Genomic DNA, 20,249 nt, shown 5'->3' on the forward strand with positions numbered 1-20,249 from the left:
AGCAGAGTCCCGGGTTCAATTCTGTTTTTTAATATATAAAAGTTTTATTCCAAAGAAAAACATACAAACATACAAAGTGAACAGGTATGTAGGTAAATTGGCTGGGTAAATGTAAAAATTGTCCCTTGTGTGTAGGATAGTGTTAATAGTGTTAGTGTGCGGGGATCGCTGGGCGGCGCGGACTTGGTGGGCCGAAAAGGCCTGTTTCCGCGCTGTATATATATGATATGATATGATATGAAATGTGATCAAACAAAAGCCTCCTGTATCGGCAGTTTACAAAATAAACAATTATCACATTAAAATCCCGCCATCTCTGTCAACAACACATTCGACCCCCCGCGGCGACCAGCATTCACGGAAGGCCCCCAGAGTCCCCATGGACACCTCGTGTTCCCTCTCCAGGGACACGCGGGCACGGACGTAAGCCGGCAGCCGACCTCTGTGAGGCCGTCGACTGCCCGCTGCCTGGACCCGCGGATGGCCATCTTGGCCAGGCCCAGGAGGAGACTCCCTCCTCCCTCCTGACCCTCCCCCCTCTGTACCGGGTGCCCCAAAATTAAAAGCGTAGGGCTAAAATGGAGCCAGAACTTGAGGAGCAGCCCCTTCAGATACTTGAACAGGGGCTGCAACCTCACGCACTCTATATACAAATGGTACACGGTCTCCTCCTCGCCACAGACCTTGGGTGTTGTCTGGGTGGAGTCTGCACATTCTCCCTGTGAGAAAACCCACGCGGTCACAGAAAAAAACATACAAACTCTGTACAGACGGCACCCATATTAAGGATCAAACTTGGGTCTCTGTCGTTATAAGGCAGCAACTCTACTACTACATTTGACCCCCCAAAGTGCATTACCTCACACTTCCGCAGGTTAAACTTAATCTGCCTTTTCTTAGCCCACCTCTGTAGCTGAGCCATATCCTGCTCAAGTTAAATCAAATATTCATCAAATATTCATCACAGTGAACAGTCCATGAAAAATTCTTGATAATCTCCTGAATAACCTCCTGAAGTTAAGACAGTGGCCCAGAAATTGATCTTATGCAAACTGAGAAACACGTATTTATTCTGCACGAATATTCTGGTTATGTTACCCAACACTTCAAGTCACAATATGTGCCAGTACTTGCCAGTACATGTCAGAGATTAGTGGGCAGGAACTACATGGAACATTTTGTAGCTGAAATTTGCTTGTGTTCTCTATGCGAGTGTTTGCCATTCGATGAGAACCTTATTTTCATAGTGATCCATCCACCACAGCTGCTCTATGTGAAGGCCATAAGGTCATAAGGTGATAAGTGATGTGGGGCAGAATTAGGCCATTCGGCCTATCAAGTCTGCTCTGCCATTCGATCATATCACTCCCTCCTAACCCCATTCTCCTGCCATCTCCCCCCTAACCCCTGACACCTGTACTAATCAAGAATCTGTCTGTCTCTGTCTTAATTCATTCAATTAGCCTCCACAGCCTTCTGTGGCAAAGAATTCCACAGATTCACCACCCTCTGACTAAAGAAATTCCTCCTCATCTCCTTCCTAAAGGAACGTCCTTTCATGCTGAGGCTGTGACCTCTCGTCCAAGACTCTCCCACTAGTGGAAACATCCTCTCCACATCCACTCTATCCAAGCCTTTCACTATTTGGTACGTTTCAATGAGGTCCCCCCTCATTCTTCTAAACTCCAGCAAGTGCAGGCCCGGTGCCAACAAACGCTCATCCTATGTTAACCCACTCATTGCTGGGATCATTCTCGTAAACCTCCTCTGGACCCTCTCCAGAGCCAGCACACACTTCCTCAGATATGGTGCCCAAAATTGCTCACAATATTCCAAATGCGGCCTGACCAGCGCCTTACAGAGCCTCAACATTACATCCCTGTTTTTTGTATTCTAGCCTTCTTGAAATAATTGCGTTTGCCGTCTTTACTAGACAAGGTGTCATCAAAGCACTACATTCCCACGCCCACTCTCCTTGAACCAATGTAGACAGAGGCTATGGAAGGGAGGTTGGTTTGTGTGATGATCGAGGCTGCGGCCACAATTCGCAGCAGTTTCTTGCGGTCTTGGATGGAGCTGTTCCCAAACCAAGCTGTGATGCACCCTGATAAAATGCTTTCTGTGGCACACCTGTAGAAGTTGGTGAGAGCCTTCCTGACTCATCCTGTTCCTGAACAGTATTTATTCACAAAATGCTAGGGTAACTCGGCAGGTCAGGCAGCATCTCAGGAGAGAAGGAATGGGTGACGTTTCGGGTCGAGAAAGAAGAAGGGTCTCGACCCGAAACATCACCCATTCCTTCTCTCCTGAGATGCTGCCTGACCTGCCGAGTTACCCCAGCATTTTGTGAATAAAAACCTTCGATTTGTACCAGCATCTGGAGTTATTTTCTTATACTACCTGTTCCTGAACAGGAACAGTTCGTCAACAGTCAACAGTCACGTCAACGGGCACGGTGGCGCAGCGGTAGAGTTGCTGCTTTACAGCGAATGCAGCGCCGGAGACTCAGGTTCGATCCTGACTACGGGTGCTGCACTGTAAGGAGTTTGTACGTTCTCCCCATGACCTGCGTGGGTTTTCTCCGAGATCTTCGGTTTCCTCCCACACTCCAAAGACGTACAGGTATGTAGGTTAATTGGCTGGGTAAATGTAAAAAAAAAAAAAAAAATGTCCCTAGTGGGTGTAGGATAGTGTTAATGTGCGGGGATCGCTGGGCGGCACGGACTTGGAGGGCCGAAAAGACCTGTTTCCGGCTGTATATATATGATATGATTTATACCTCACGTTGCCTCGGCAAGGCCAGCAGCATAATCAAGGACGAGTCGCACCCTGGCTACTCCCTCGTCTCCCCTCTCCCATCGGGTAAAAGGTACAGAAGTGTGAAAACGCACACCTCCAGATTCAGGGACAGTTTCTTTCCAGCTGTTATCAGGCAACTGAACCATCCCACCACAACTAGAGAGTAGCCCTGAACTACTATCTACCTCATGGGTGACCCTCCGTCTACCTTTGATCGGACTTTACTGGCTTTACCTTGCGCTAAACGTTATTCCCTTATCATGTGTCTATACAGTGTAAATGGCTCGACCTTAATCATGTGCAGTGAGAGAGAGATATCACTTGAAATGCAGTTGTAAAAATACTCTTCAGGAAATTGGGTTGGGCACTTTTGTTCATTTTTCACAATGATTTCACTGTTCACACGACACTCACTGGACAGTTCATTGAACAGTCACAGTACAATGATGAGCATATCATGCTCATTTAGTGTTACATAAAGGTCACTGCAGATTTAGAAACCTTTCATTCCGACCTACCTTAAATCTACCTACCTTTCTTAGATTACCAACCTACTTCAGCTCTATCTACCTAGTTTAGATCACCTACCTATCTTAGATGACCTACTTAACAGATCTTCCTACCTAGCTTAGATCTATTATTACCTAGATCTACCTCAATGGTGACCCTCGGACTATCTTTGATCAGACTTTACTGGCTTTAGATTTAGATTTAGAGATACAGCGCGGAAACAGGCCCTTCGGCCCACCGGGTCCGCGCCGCCCAGCGATCCCCGCACGCTAACACTATCCTACACACACTAGGGACATTTTTTACATTTGCCCAGCCAATTAACCTACAAACCTGTACGTCTGTACGTCTTTATCCTGGCACTAAACGTTAGGCTTGTATACACTGGAATTTAGAAGGATGAGGGGGGATCTTATTGAAACATATAAGATAATTAGGGGATTGGACATATTAGAGGCAGGAAACATGTTCCCAATGTTGGGGGAGTCCAGAACAAGGGGCCACAGTTTAAGAATAAGGGGTAGGCCATTTAGAACGGAGATGAGGAAGAACTTTTTCAGTCAGAGAGTGGTGAAGGTGTGGAATTCTCTGCCTCAGAAGGCAGTGGAGGCCAGCTCGTTGGATGCTTTCAAGAGAGAGCTGGATAGAGCTCTTAAGGATAGCGGAGTGAGGGGGTATGGGGAGAAGGCAGGAACGGGGTACTGATTGAGAGTGATCAGCCATGATCGCATTGAATGGCGGTGCTGGCTCGAAGGGCTGAATGGCCTATTCCTGCACCTATTGTCTATTGTCTATTGTCTATTATCATATCATATCATATATATACAGCCGGAAACAGGCCTTTTCGGCCCACCAAGTTCGTGCCGCCCAGCGATCCCCGCACATTAACACTATCCTACACCCACTAGGGACAATTTTTACATTTACCCAGCCAATTAACCTACATACCTGTACGTCTTTGGAGTGTGGGAGGAAACCGAAGATCTCGGAGAAAACCCACGCAGGTCACGGGGAGAACGTACAAACTCCTTACAGTGCAGCACCCGTAGTCAGGATCGAACCTGAGTCTCCGGCGCTGCATTCGCTGTAAAGCAGCAACTCTACCGCTGCGCTACCGTGCCGCCCATATCATGTATCAACACACTGTACATACAGTGCTCGATTGTAATCAATCACGTGTAGTCTTTCCCCTGACTGCACGGCATGCTTTTCACTGCACCTCGCTCGGTACATGTAATGACAAACAATAAACTAATCTAAAGCTAGAAAGGTTGCAGAGAGGATTTACGAAGGACTCGGGGGGCCTGAGCCACAGGGAGAGGTTGAGGAGGCTACAACCTTATTCCTTGGTGCGCAGGAAGACGAGCGGTCGTCTTATAGAGGTGTACAAGATCATGAGAGGAATAGACCAGATGAATGCATAGCGCCTCTTGCCCAGAATCGAGAATCAGAGGGGATGGGTTTAAGGTGAGTGGGGAAAGATTTAGTAGGAATCTGAGGGGGTAATTTTTTTACACAAGGGTGGTGGATGTATGGAGCAAGCTGCCAGAGGAGGTAGTGGAGGCAGGGACTCTCATAACATTTAAGAGACATTTGGACAAGTACATGGATAAGATAGGTTTAGAGGGATACGGGCCAAGTGCAGGCGGGTGGGACAAGTGTAGATGGACCATGATGGGCTGAAGGGCCTGTTCCCACACTGAATGACTCTATGACTTGGTCCCACACCTTCTAAAGTCAACAGAGTGTGCTTTAAGTAACTAGGCATGTTTCCATTAGAATTTAAAACTCTTTCACTTATTGCTGAAGTTATCAGGCATGGCAATTTCTCGCCCGCAGGGATAGTCTGGAGAAAAAGGCACAGGCAGAGTGGCGTAACAGTAGAGCTACTGCTTTACAACGCCAGAGACCAGGGTTCAATCCTGCCTACGGGTGCTGTCTGTACGGAGTTTGCACGTTCTTCCCGGGACCTGTGGGTTTTCTCCGAGATCTTCGGTTTCCTCCCACGCTCATAGAAACATAGAAACATAGAAAATAGGAGTAGGCCATTCGACCCTTCGAGCCTGCACCGCCATTCAATATGATCATGGCTGATCATCCAACTCAGTATCCCGTACCTGCCTTCTCTCCATACCCCCTGATCCCTTTAGCCACAAGGGCCACATCTAGCTCCCTCTTAAATATAGCCAATGAACTGGCCTCAACTACCTTCTGTGGCAGAGAATTCCACAGATTCACCACTCTCTGTGTGAAGAAATGTTTTCTCATCTCGGTCCTAAAAGACTTCCCCCTTATCCTTAAGCTGTGACCCCTGGTTCTGGACTTCCCCAACATCGGGAACAATCTTCCCGCATCTAGCCTCTCCAACCCCTTAAGAATTGTATATGTTTCTATAAGATCCCCCCTCAGTCTTCTAAATTCCAGCGAGTATAAGCCGAGTCTATCCAGTCTTTCTTCATATGAAAGTCCTGCCATCCCAGGGATAAATCTGGTGAACCTTCTCTGTACTCCCTCTAAGGCTAGAAAGACGTACAGGTATGTAGGTTAATTGGCTCGGTATAAATGTAACATTGTCCCTAGTGGGTGTAGGATAGTGTTAATGTGCGGGGATCGCTGGTCGGTGCGGACCCGGTGGGCCGAAGGGCCTGTTTTCGCACTGCATCTCTAAACTAAACTAAACTAAAAGCATACCCATCAATGAATAGCCTGCTCTCAGAGAGTATTCAGAGCTAGCATGTCCTACCTAGACATCTCCGATGACCAATGTACATACAGGCTCACTGGGAATGCATGAAATTCTGCAGGAATCTTCGCTGAATAAAGCTATTAGTTTTAGTTTACGTTTTAGTGATACAGCTTGGAAACACACTCTTCAGTCAACCAGCAACCAACTTCAGATAGCTCCTCTGTCCCTCCCTTCCCCTCCTCCTTCCCAAATCTCCCTCTATCTTCCTGTCTCCACCTATATCCTTCCTTTGTCCCGCCCCCCTGACATCAGTCTGAAGAAGGGTCTCGACCCGAAACGTCACCCATTCCTTCTCTCCCGAGATGCTGCCTGACCTGCTGAGTTACTCCAGCATTTTGTGAATAAATCCATATACTAGTTCTATCCTACATACTAGGGCCAATTTACGCAAGCTAATTAACCTACAACTGACAACTCTTTGGAACGTCGGAGGAAACCGGACCACTTGTGAAATCCGTGGATTTCTTTGCCACAGAAGGCTGAGGAGGCCAAGTCAATGGATATTTTGAAGGCAGCTGCTGACGACCTTCTACCGCTGCACCATAGAGAGCATCCTAACGCATGGCATCCCTGTGTGGTACCTCAGCTGCACGGAGGCAGAAAGGAAAGCTCTACAGCGGGTAGTCCATAGAGCTCAGAGGGCCATCGGAACACAGCTACCAGACTTGGAGGGCATCTACAACACACGATGCCTCAGAAAGCCACCAGCATCCACAAAGACTCTTCACACCCCTGCAACAGTCTGTTCGAACTCCTTCCATCGGGCAGACGATACAAGGCCTTCTACGCCCGCACCTCCAGACTCAGGAACAGCTTCATCCCCAGGGCCATAGCTGCCATGAACCGGTCCTGCTGAGCCGGATGGCCACAACGCATAGATCAACTTGCACTTTACCCTGTCCAAAACTGTTACAACTGTTTCGTTTCGTTGGGTTGCTGCTGTCTAAATTACCTAAATTATTGCATCGTATGGGAGGCGCATTCCCAATCTCGTTGTACCCCTGGGTACAATGACAATAAAGATATATTGTATTGTATTGTATTGTATTGTTAAATTGTTGATTAGCACGTGTGTCAGGGGTGATGGGGAGAAGGCAGGAGAACGGGGTGAGGAGGGACGGATAGATCAGCCATGATTGAATGGCAGAGTACACACGATAGGCCGAATGGCCTAATGCTGCTTCCCATCACTTGTGCACTTATGAACACCTGGAGAAAACCCACGCAGTCACAGGGAGAATGTACAAATTCCTTGCAGACGGCACTCATAGTCAGGATCAAACCCAGGTCTCTGTAAGGAAGTAATTCTACCGCTGTGCCATTTTGCTATCTGCAATGACTGTGCTGAGTTGCTCAATGGGGTCATCGTTTATAACCTCAACAGGAACGGTTCCAGTGGTACGAAACAGAAAGTGATGGAAATATTCAGCATATCAGTTCAAGAAAAGTAAATGACCCTCCATCAGAACTGTATTTTCAAATGGTGAACCCAAAGTCTCTGTGAAACACACATAACACTGATTGAGAATGATCAGCCATGATCACATTGAATGGTGGTGCTGGCTCGAAGGGCCGAATGGCCTACTCCTGCACCTATTGTCTATTGTCTAATTCACTGCCTCAGAAGGCAGTGGAGGCCAGTTCTCTGAATGCATTCAAGAGAGAGCTAGATAGAGCTCTTAAGGATAACGGAGTCAGGGGGTATGGGGAGAAGGTAGGAATGGGGTACTGATTGAGACTGATCAGCCATGATCACATTGAATGGTGGTGCTGGATCGAAGGGCCGAATGGCCTACTCCTGCACCTATTGTCTATTGTCTAATTCACTGCCTCAGAAGGCAGTGGAGGCCAGTTCTCTGAATGCATTCAAGAGAGAGCTAGATAGAGCTCTTAAGGATAACGGAGTCAGGGGGTATGGGGAGAAGGTAGGAATGGGGCACTGATTGAGACTGATCAGCCATGATCACATTGATCACAAAAAAAAAAAAAAAAATGTTTTATTATTATTAATGGTGGTGCTGGATCGAAGGGCCGAATGGCCTACTCCTGCACCTATTGTCTATTGTCTATTGTCTTTATCTCCAGGGAAATTACACTGTCTGACACCACATACCATGGCCAGCAGTACTCGGAGGGATGGTTCCTGGGAGAAACAGGCTATCTCTGCTTCCCTGTTCACAAAAACAAGGCCATTGACCCCTTCAAGTTCACATTGGCCTCACAGCACCAGAGGGCCACAGCGCCTAAGACCCGGATTGGATCCTGACCCCAAGTGCTGTCTGTGTGGAGTTTACACGTTCTCCCTGTGACTGCATGGTTTTCCTCCAATAGATAATAGACAATAGGACAATAGACTATTGTCTATAGACTATAGACAATAGGAGTAGGCCATTCGGCCCTTCGAGCCAGCACCGCCATTCAATGTGATCATTGCTGATCATTCTCAATCAGTACCTCGTTCCTGCCGTCTCCCCATACCCCCTGACTCCGCTATCCCTAAGAGCTCTATCTAGCTCTCCCTTGAATGCATTCAGAGAATTGGCCTCCATTGCCTTCTGAGGCAAAGAATTCCACAGATTCACAACTCTCTGGCTGAAAAAGTTTTTCCTCATCTCAGTTCTAAATGGCCTACCCCTTATTCTTAAACTGTGGCCCCTGGTTCTGGACTCCCCCAACATTGGGAACATGTTTCCTGCCTCTAACTTGTCCAACCCCTTAATAATCTTATACGTTTCGATAAGATCCCCTCTCATCCTTCTAAATTCCAGTGTATACAAGCCTAGTCGCTCCAGTCTTTCAACATATGACAGTCCCGCCATTCTGGGAATTAACCTAGTAAACCTACGCTGCACGCCCTCAATAGCAAGAATATCCTTCCTCAAATTTGGAGACCAGTTGCCACATTCCAAATATAAGCGGGTTTGTAGGTTAATTGGCCTCTGTAAATTGCCCCGAGTGTTTAGGAAATGTGTGCAAAAGTGGGATGACACAGAACTAGTGTGAACGGTTAGTAGTGTAAGAAAATTATTCACAAAATGCTGGAGTAACTCAGCAGGTCAGGCAGCATCTCAGGAGAGAAGGAATGGGTGACGTTTCGGGTCGAGACCCTTCTTCAGACTGATGTCAGGGGGGTGGGACAAAGGAAGGGTATAGGTGGAGACAGGAAGTTAGAGGGAGAACTGTGAACAGTTGATCGATGGTCAGTGTGGACTCAGTGAGCCCAAGGGCCTGTTTCCAAGCTAGATCTCGACATTCAACTCAATTCCTATTTTCACAAATAATTCTGTTTATTTTCTTTCTACATTCTGAAGGCTGTTATAGAAACATAGAAAACATAGAAACATAGAAAATAGGTGCACGAGTAGGCCATTCAGCCCTTGAGCCAGCACCGCCATTCGATCCAATGATCATCCAAAATTAGTACCCCGTTCCTGCTTTCTCCCCATATCCTTTGATTCCGCTAGCCCTAAGAGCTATATCTAAATCACTCTTGAATACATCCAGTGAATTGGCCTCCTCTGCCTTCTGTGGCAGAGAATTCCACAGATTCACAACTCTCAGGGTGAAGAAGTTTTTCCTCATCTCAGTCCTAAATGGCCTACCCCTTATTCATAAACTGTGACCCCTGGTTCTGGACTTCCCCCAAAATGGGGAACATTTTCCCTGCATCCAGCCTGCCCAATCCCTTAAGAATTTCATATGTTTCTATAAGATCCCCTCTCATCCCTCTCATATAAGCCCAGTCGATCCATTCTTTCATCGTATGTCAGTCCCGCAACCCCGGGAAATAACCTGGTGAACCTACGCTGCTCTCCCTCAATAGATCCTGCCCAGAGTAGGGGAAATCAAGAACGAGAGGACAAAGCTTTAAGGTGAAGGGGGGAAGATTAAATAGGAATCTGAGGGGAGTCTTTTTCACACAATGAGTGATGGGTGTATGGAATGAGCTGAGGGAGGAGATAGTTGAGGCACGGATTATTGAAATGTTTAAGAAATGGATTGGACAGGTTTAGAGGGATATGGGCCAAACGCAGGCAGGTGGGGCTAGTGCAGATGGGACATGTTGGTCGGTGTGGGCAAGTTGGGCCGACACATGGGCCGGAGCTACAGGGAGGGGTTGAAGAGGCTACGACTTTATTCCTTGGAGCGCAGGAAGGCGAGGGGGTCATCTTTTAGAGGTATACAAGATCATGAGAGGAATAGACCGGATAAATGCACAGAGTCTCTTGCCCAGAATCGAGAACCAGAGCACACAGTATTAAGGTGAGTGGGGAATGATTTAGTAGGAATCTGAGCGGTAATTTGTTTAAACAGAGGGTGGTAGGTGTTTGGAACAAGCTGCAGGAAGGGGTAGTTGAGGCAGGGACTTTTATGAGACATTTGGACAGGTACATTGATAGGATAGGTTTAGCGGGATATGGGCCAAGCACAGGTGGGTGGGACAAGCGTAGATGGACCATGTTGGGCTGAAGGGCCTGTTCCCACACTGAATGACTCTATGACCTGGTCCCACACCTTCTAAAGTCAACAGAGTGTGCTTTAAGTAACCAGGCATGTTTACTCTAGAATTTACCCTCTTTCACTTACTGCTGAAGTTATCAAGCAAGACAATTTCTGGCCCCACAAAGATAGTCAGGAACAAAAGGCATTGGCACGGTGGAATAGCAGTAGAGGTACTGCTTTACAGTGCCAGAGACCAGGGTTCAATCCTGCCTACGGGTGCTTATCTGAACAGTGTTTATACGTTATCCCCGTGACCTGTGTGGGCTTTCTCCACATCAGCACATCCTTCCTCAGATATGGGGCCCAAAACTGCTCACAATAGTCCAAATGCGGTCTGACCAATGCTTTATACATAGAACATAGAAACATAGAAACATAGACAATAAGTGCAGGAGTAGGCCATTCGGCCCTTCGAGCCAGCACCACCATTTAATATGATCATGGCTGATCATCCAGAATCAGTGCCCCGTTCCTGCTTTCTCCCCGTATCCCTTCATTCCATTAGCCCAAATAGCCACATCCAACTCTCTCTTGAATACATCCAATGAATTGGCCTCCACTGCCTTCTGTGGCAGAGAATTCCACAGATTCACAACTCTCTGTGTGAAGAAGTTTTTCCTCATCTCAGTCCTAAAGGCCCTTATTCTTAAACTGTGACCCCTAGTTCTGGACTCCCCCAAAATTGGGATCATTTTACTTGCATCTAGCCTGCCCAATCCCTTAAGAATTGTTTCTAGAAGATCCCCTCTCATCCTAAATTCCAGTGAATATAAGCCCAGTTGATCCATTCTTTCATCATATGTCAGTCCCGCCATCCCGGGAATTAACCTGGTGAACTTACGCTGAAATCCCTCAATAGCAAAAAATTTATTTCTCAAACTAGGAGACCAGAATTGCACACAATGCTCCAGGTGCGGTCTCACCAGGACCCTGTACAACTGCTGTAGGGCCTCCTTGCTCCTATACTCAAATCCTTTCGCTACGAAGACCAACATGCCATTTGTCTCTATGAATTCCAGCAAGTCTTTGAGACGATACACACAAAATGCTGGAGTAACTCAACAGGATATAACTCAGCCCATTATTTTCCAAATGGGAGTAAATCCTCCCCAAAGCCAAGAAAGCCAATGGAATGTTGGCCTTCATAACAAGAGGAGTTGAGTATAGGAGCAAAGAGGTCCTTCTGCAGTTGTACAGGGCCCCAGTGAGACCGCACCTGGAGTACTGTGTGCAGTTTTGGTCTCCAAATTTGAGGAAGGATATTCTTGCTCTTGAGGGCCTTCAGCGTAGGTTTACGAGGATAATTCCCGGAATGGCGGGAATGTCATATGTTGAAAGACTGGAAAGACTAGGCTTGTATACACTGGAATTTAGAAGGATGAGAGGGGATCTTATCGAAACATAAAAGATTATTAAGGGGTTGGACACATTAGAGGCAGGAAGCATGTTCCCAATCTTGGGGGAGTCCAGAACCAGGGGCCACAGTTTAAGAATAAGGGGCAGGCCATTTAGAACAGAGATGAGGAAAAACTTTTTCAGTCAGAGAGTTGTAAATCTGTGGAACTCTGCCTCAGAAGGCAGTGGAGGCCAATTCTCTGAATGCATTCAAGAGAGAGCTAGATAGAGCTCTTAAGGATAGCGGAGTCAGGGGGTATGGGGAGAAGGCAGGAACGGGGTACTGATGGAGAATGATCAGCCATGATCACATTGAATGGTGGTGCTGGCTCAATAAAGGGCCGAATGGCCTACTCCTGCACCTATTGTCTATCTCAAAGAATTCTCTCCGATGGGTTACTAACACGAACATGAGGCTCACCGGCCTAGAGTTCCCTGGATTGTCTTGACTTCCTTTCCAAAACAAAGGAACAACATTGGCCACTTTCCAGTCCTCTGAGACCTCTCCTGTGGCTAGAGAAGAAATAAAGATCATCGTCAAGGCCCCCACAATCTCCTCTCCCGCCTCCTTCAATAACCTGGGATAAATCCTATCAGGCCCTGGGGACTTATCCACCTTAATGTTCTTCAAGAGCCTCACAGCACCACCTCCTTCTCGATCTCAACCTGCTTTAGCATATTTGTATTCTCCACACTGATCTTGCTGTCCTCCAAGTCCTTCTCCTTGGTGAATACAGATGCAAAGTCCTTGTTTAGTACCTCACCTACATCTTCAGACTTTATTCTTTGGTGCGCAGGAGGATGAGGGATGATCTTGTAGAGGTGTATAAGATCATGAGCAGAATAGATGGGGTTAGAGTCTTTTATCCAGAGTAGGAGAATCAAGAACCAGGGACATAGGTTTAAGATGCGAGGGGAACCATTTAATAGGAACCTGATGGGTAACTTTTTCACACAGAGGATGGTGTGCATGTGGAACGAACTGCCAGAGGAGGTATTGAGGCAGGGACTATATCAGCATTTAAAAGACATTTGGACAGGTGCATAGATAGGAAAGGTTTAGAGGGATATTGGCCAAACGAGGTTGGATGGGGCTTCTTGGTCAGAATGGGCAGCTTGGGCGACGGATCTGTTTCCATACTGTATGACTCTATCATTGTAAATAATTGTTATATTTGTAAATAATCCACAAATGGAGAGCTTGAGCTTTTCCATCCCAGATTGCTCTCTGTGCTAAGGTCTCAAGGCTATTTGCGTTTCGCCAGAACCAATTTGTTTCCCGGCCCCATAGCAGAAGTGTCTACATTGTGGGGCTGGAGACTAGAAGTGTCCTGAGCTAATTCTGCTACCACCATCATCATAGGGCGGCACGGTAGCGCAGAGGTAGAGTTGCTGCCTTACAGCAAATGCAGCACCGGAGACTCAGGTTCGATCCTGACTACGGGCGCCGTCTGTATGGAGTTTGTACGTTCTCCCCGTGACCTGCGTGGGTTTTCTCCGAGATCTTCGGTTTCCTCCCACACTCCAAAGACGTACAGGTATGTAGGTTAATTGGCTGGGCAAATTTTTTTTTTTAAATTGTCCCTAGTGGGTGTAGGATAGTGTTAGTGTGCGGGGATCGCTGGGCGGCGCGGACTCGGTGGGCCGAAGGGCCTGTTTCTGCGCTGTATCTCTAAATCTAAATCTAAATCTATTGTACAAGTGGCGGCTCGCACTGATTGTCGCCGGAAGCTTTCGCCCTTTTCAGGTCGGGCGTTGACATTGATGCGACCCTTGAAACATGGATGATGGACATGAAAGAAGACTTTGTTTCCCAGCTTTCAAAAGGATAAATTTCTCAATTTTTCAATGTCACCTTTAGCGAGTCTGGCTTCCCTCTGGTCGACGTTTCAGGTCGATCAAATCCCGAACAAACAGACTTAAGAACAGTTTTTACCCCAGGGCTATACAAGAACTGAACACTACCTTTGCACTAGGCAACACCGTTAAAAAATCTTGTACTTGATATAATTGTATTTAATTGTATTTATGTATTTATTTGTTTTTGCATTTATTGCATATATGTTTGTACGCACCGTCAGGATTGGCTATTTTTTAAATTTCGTTGTACTCGTTGCAATGACAATAAATGAATATTATTATTATTATTATTATTATTATTATTATTATTATTATTATTATTAATACTAGCAATTCAGCAGGTGGTGGAAATGTTCAGGGATTCTGCTCGTGAACGTATACGTGAGCTGGAGCTTCACCCAAATTCCAATTCACTACAACTCAGACCTCACTGCGGGAAGAGCAATGTGCTCTTGTTGGCCACTGATGTGGAGGCCAAGTCATTGGGTATTTTTAAAGGGGAGATTGGTAGGTTCTTGATTGAGTGATGTCATCAAAGGTTATTGGGCGAAGGCAGGAGAATGGGGTTAAGAGGGGCCGAATGGACTAATTCTGTCCCTATGTCTTATGATCCTATAAATTAGATAACGATCAACATTAAATCAACGATACATCAGATTCACAAATGAAAAACACTTATGTCATTGTTATCCTGCAGCTAAATTTAATTTCTATTTTTAAAGCACAAATGCGTTTGAAATCACATTTTCAAATCTCACATAATAATCTTGATAATATGTGACATTGTATTTATTAATTCAACGTATTCACTGTTCCTTTCACACATCAAATTATGATGGAGCAGAGAATGTAGTCATGCCCAAAATGTGCAAATTAACCAATTTGCCCATATACATCAACATCCGAGAAGTTTATTTTACACAGGTGTAACTTCACATAATGAACATTTCTGCCGATCTGAACAGAAAAGATAAACGATCAAATTAACCTTAAAAACCTCGTGCTCCAGAAAACACACCTTTTCTTCGGCTGGCGAATCGGTGCGACTCAAGAAACGGTTTGGCATGCAATGGATAAAACTGATGAAATATATCCAAAATATAACATTTTTGCACAGTTTATTAACATGTAAATTCAAACACCACATTAAGGCAAAAAAAATAATATTGCCGATCAGCACTTCAAACAGAATTTTCACTCGGATTCACGAACACAAAATTACCTTCAGTACACTCTGTCGGTTGGTGGTTCCTATGTGATGCTGCTCCCAGGTGAAATTTCACAAATGATTAATAATAAAATGAGTTGCATGCCCTCAACAGCGGTCCAAAACGACAGTCTCCATGCGGCACCCAAGGAGGATTTGCTAGACTATCGTCAATCTGCAATAAATAAGATTAAATAATATATGGGCCGCAGCAAGTCTTGAGGAGAGGCAGATTTTCTGCAATAATGACCTGCTTGAAATAAATCTGCTTCACAGTTTGAATTAGCTCCACCTGTCTCAAACTGCTGGCTGCTTCACTAATAAAGGCAAGAAATGGTTGTTCAATCATAACAGCTCCTACGCAAAGAGCTAAAATTAACAACTATTTTACTCCATTATTACGCATGACTTGTTGTGTGGCGTTCTCATTCAGGTACCTGAACGATTCTTACTTCAATCCTGTTCAGGTCAGAAGCAATAGAATTGCTTAAAGCTCCCAGTGTTTTTCTAGAAAAATCAATGAATTATATATTTTTATAACTGTGACAGAGTGATAGTGTCAATAGAAAATAAACAATAGACAATAGGTGCAGGAGGAGGCCATTCGGCCCTTCGAGCCAGCACCGCCATTCAATGCGATCATGGCTGATCACTCTCAATCAGTACCCCGTTCCTGCCTTCTCCCCATTCCCCCTCACTCTGCTATCCTTAAGAGCTCTATCCAGCTCTCTCTTGAAAGCATCCAACGAACTGGCCTCCACTGCCTTCTGAGGCAGAGAATTCCACAGCTTCACCACTCTCTGACTGAAAAAGTTCTTCCTCATCTCCGTTCTAAATGGCTTACCCCTTATTCTTAAACTGTGGCCCCTGGTTCTGGACTCCCCCAACATTGGGAACATGTTTCCTGCCTCTAATGTGTCCAATCCCCTAATTATCTTATATGTTTCAATAAGATCCCCCCTCATCCTTCTAAATTTCAGTGTATACAAGCCTAATTGCTCCAGCCTTTCAACATACGACAGTCTCGCCATTCCGGGAATCAACCTAGTGAACCTACGCTGCACGCCCTCAATAGCAAGAATATCCTTCCTCAAATTTGGAGACCAAAACTGCACACAGTACTCCAGGTGCGGTCTCACCAGGGCCCGATACAACTGTAGAAGGACCTCTTTGCTCCTATACAACTGTGGAAGGACCTCTTTGCTCCTTTCCTCATCTCATCTCAGTTCACCTCTTTTCCTCATCTCAGTTCTAAATGGCCTACCCCTTATTCTTAAAACTGTGGCCCCTTGTTCTGGACTCCCCCAACATTGGGAACATGTTTCCTGCCTCTAACGTGTCCAACCCCTTAATAATCTTATACGTTTCGATAAGATGCCCTCTCATCCTTCTAAATTCCAGTGTATACAAGCCTAGTCGCTCCAGTCTTTCAACATATGACAGTCCTGCCATTCCAGGAATTAACCTAGTAAACCTACGCTGCACGCCCTCAATAGCAAGAATATCCTTCCTCAAATTTGGAGACCAAAACTGCACACAGTACTCCAGGTGCGGTCTCACAAGGGCCCTGTATCTGCCTCAGATTCATACAACACGGAAACAAGCTCTTTGGCCCAACCCGTCCACCTGACCCATATTTTTCTAGACTTCTCCCATCCACATGCCTATCTAATACCATTTCTGGAGCGTGGAGAACCAGCTGGGAACGGACTCCGCGACCTGCTCAATTCACTGTCGTACCGAACACCACAGCCCCACCCGGCTCGGACACGCCCCGCAAAGAGTGGGTCGCCCCGAACCGGCTCCGCACAGGGGTCGGCCGGTTCAACGCCAACACGCGTCGTCGGGGGTTGCGTCCATCAGCAGCCTGCGTGTGTGGAGCTGACCGGCAAACAGCGCAGCACGGCATTCTCGACTGCGCTGTCCTCCGTCCCCCTGGTGGAGGGGTAGACCTCACGGCCCTCGACAACAGCACATTGCACTGGCTACAGTGCCCACATAACTCCTGCTGCCTCAAACGCAAGAAGAAGAACCTGTCTAAATATCTTTTAAATGTTGTTCCTGAACCTGCCCCAATTACTTCCTCTGGCAGCTTGTTCTTTCCGTGTGAACAAGTTCCCTCTCTCACCTTAATCCTTAACCCTCTTGTTCTTGATTCCCCTACCCTGGGGAAACGACAGCGTGCATTCACACTATCTGTTTCTCTCATACTTTTATACACCTCAATAAGATCACTCTTTAGTTTCCAGGGAGCCCAGCCTCTCCCTGTAGCTCAAGCCCTCGAGTCCCAGCAACATCCTCGTAAATCTTCTCTGCACTCTTTCCAGTTTAATGCCATCTTCCCAATAACACGGTGTCAAATATTGAAGAACACCAGGTGGCGCCACCAGCAGTGACTGCCTCGCCAACAGTCTGTCTGTCCTTTCTTCCTTTTTGTTATTTTTAGTATGTGTTAAAAAGTGTGCTTTAGTGTTCCTTGGTTTGTTTTATGTGGGGGGGTGGGGCGGTTTTGGGGGAAACGTTTTTTTCAATCTCTTACCTCGACGGAGATGCGATTTGTTCCCCGTATCGTATCTCCGTCCGCACTGTGGCCTAACATCGTGGAGTTGGTGGCCTTTCCTGGAGATCGACCCGGCGCTCCGAGCCGCGGGAGTCTGCGGGACTTTAACATGGCGGAGCTTGTGATCTCTTTGCCGGGGGTCGAAGCTCCAACTGCGGGGCCTGTGGACTTTAACGTCGTGAAGCCCGCGGTCTCTGGGAAGAAGAGGCCGACTCGGGAGCTCCGTGCCGCGGAGAGAGTTTCAATTGCCCCGACGTGGGAGTTTCGATCACCCCGACGGGGGCTTCGATCTCCGGCTGCAGGGGCTTTGATTACCCCAACTGAGGATGGTTCGATCGCCCCGACCGCGGGAGAACAAAGAGGAAGAAGGTTGAACTTTATTGCCTTCCATCACAGTGAGGAATGTGGAGTCCACTGTAGTGGATGTTTATATTAACTTTTATGTGGTTGTGTGTCTTGTTGCCCTTCACTTACTATGGCTGTATGGGGACTCAAATTTCACTGTACCCGAGTTGGTACATGTGACAATAAACTGACCTTGAAACCTTGAAACATTGAAACGTCGAACTGAGTCAAGAGTGTTTTATTTGTACTGAAACGGGACAATACAAATCTTACTTGCAGCAAGCAGACTTACTTCCTATTCCCACAATGGCCTTTCTGGAGTTTTTCCTCATCTCAGTTCTAAATGGCCTACCCCTTATTCTTAAACTGTGGCCCCTTGTTCTGGACTCCCCCAACATTGGGAACATGTTTCCTGCCTCTAATGTGTCCAGCCACTTAATAATCTTATATGTTTCGAATAAGATCCCCTCTCATCCATCTAAATTCCAGTGTATACAAGCCTAGTCGCTCCAGTCTTTCAACATAAGACAGTCCCGCCATTCCGGGAATTAACCTGGTACTATTGCATGTAATCTGGAGTGCTGTTCTGGTCACCCCATTGCAGGGGAAATGAGGAAATCTTCGAGGGGGTGCAGAGGTGGTTTACCAGAACGCTGCCTGGATTAGAGGGTTTCAGCTGCAGGGAGAGGCTTTGTTTTAGAGTTGTTTTAGAGTCATAGAGTCACACAATGTGAAAACTAGTCCCACCTGCCTACGTTTGGCCCATATCCTTCTAAATCTAACCTACCCACTTACCTGTCTAAATGTTTCTTAAACGTTGTGATAGTACCTCCCTCAACTACTTCCTCCGGCAGCTCGTTCCATGTACCCACCACCCTTTGTGCAAAAAATGTTGCCCCTCCAGGTTCCGATTAAACCTTTCCCCACTCACCTTAAAACTACACCGATCAGCCAAAACATTATGACCACTGACAGGTGAAGTGAATAACATTGATTATCTTGTTACAATGACACCTGCCAAGGGGTGGGATATATTAGGCAGCAAGTGAACAGTCAGTTCTTGAAATTGATGTGTTGGATGCAGGAGAAATGGGCAGGAGTAAAGACCTGAGCGACTTTGGCAAGGGCCAAATTGTTATGGCCAGACGACTGGGTCAGAGCATCTCTGAAACGGCAAGTCTTGTGGGGTCAGCAGTGGGGTCAGCAGTGGTGAGTACCGACCGACAGTGGTCCGAGGAGGGACAAACCGCAAACCGGCGACAGGGTGTTGGGCGCCCAAGGCTCATCGATGCGCGAGGGTCCCATCTGGTCCGAACCGACAGAAGGTCTACTGTGGCACAAGTCACAGAAAATGCTAATCGTGGTCATGGGAGGAATGTGTCACAATACACAATGCATCGCACCGTGCTGCGTATGGGGCTGCATACGGAGGACCAACAGCATATTAGGCAGGCGGTCATAATGTTTTGGCTGATCAGTGTATGCCCTCTGGTTCTCGATTCCTCTTTCCTGCCAATCTATTCCTCACATGATAGTGTACACTTCTATAAGATTGCCGCTCGTCCTGCAGTGCTCCAAATAATCCTTTTGACCACCCTATCTACTTGTGACACCACTTTCAAGGTACTATGTACCTGCACTCCTAGATCCCGGTGCTCTCGAACACTCCCCAGAGCCCTACCATTCACTGTGTAGGTCTTACATAGAAAATAGGTGCAGCAGGGGGCCATTTGGCCCTTCGAGCCAGCACCGCCATTCAATGTGATCATGGCTGATCATCCACAATCAGTAACCCGTGCCTGCCTTCTCCCCATAACCCTTGGTTCCACTAGACCCTAGAGCTCTATCTAACTCTCTCTTAAATCCATACAGTGATTTGGCCTCCACTGCCCTCTGTGGCAGAGAATTCCACAAATTCACAACTCTCTGGGTGAGAAAGTTCCTTCTAACCTCAGTTTCTTGTTGCCCTATTACTGAAAGGATGTGCAGGCTTTGGAAAGGGTGCAGAAGAGGCTTACCAGAATGCTACCTGGATTAAGGGGTATTAACTACCAAGAGAAGTCGGACAACCTGAGATAGTTTTTCTGGAACGTCGGAGTTTATGAGGAAACCTGATAGTTATATCGAATTGTGGACAGCGTAGGCACAGAGCCTTTCTCCCAGGTTTCAAGAACCTTAAATAAAGGCATAACATTAGCCATCCTCCACTCATCCAGCACCTTATCCATGTCCAGCTATGATTCATACATCTCAGCCAGAGCTCCCACAAGTTCTCTGGCTTTTCACAGCATCCTCTGGTATATCTGATCACATCCGGGAGATTT

The 20,249-nt window shown here is 46.7% G+C and overlaps 1 protein-coding gene across 9 annotated transcripts in view; it reads right to left on the reverse strand.

Annotated features, from left to right (window-relative positions):
* LOC144592942 (cAMP-regulated phosphoprotein 21-like) overlaps window positions 1-20,249 on the reverse strand; it is a 164,995-nt gene that overhangs the window by 104,929 nt on the left and 39,817 nt on the right. For 8 of the 9 annotated variants that reach the window (XM_078398257.1, XM_078398263.1, XM_078398262.1 and 5 more), the window contains exon 2: window positions 15,036-15,195. The exons of the other annotated variant lie outside the window; for it this stretch is intronic. The gene's annotated coding sequence lies outside the window, so the exon portion shown is untranslated. The remainder of the gene's footprint in view (window positions 1-15,035; window positions 15,196-20,249) is intronic. 9 annotated transcript variants of the gene reach the window in all.

The sequence above is a fragment of the Rhinoraja longicauda genome, chromosome 4, assembly GCF_053455715.1.
Source record: "Rhinoraja longicauda isolate Sanriku21f chromosome 4, sRhiLon1.1, whole genome shotgun sequence".
Taxonomy (NCBI): Eukaryota; Metazoa; Chordata; class Chondrichthyes; order Rajiformes; family Arhynchobatidae; genus Rhinoraja; species Rhinoraja longicauda.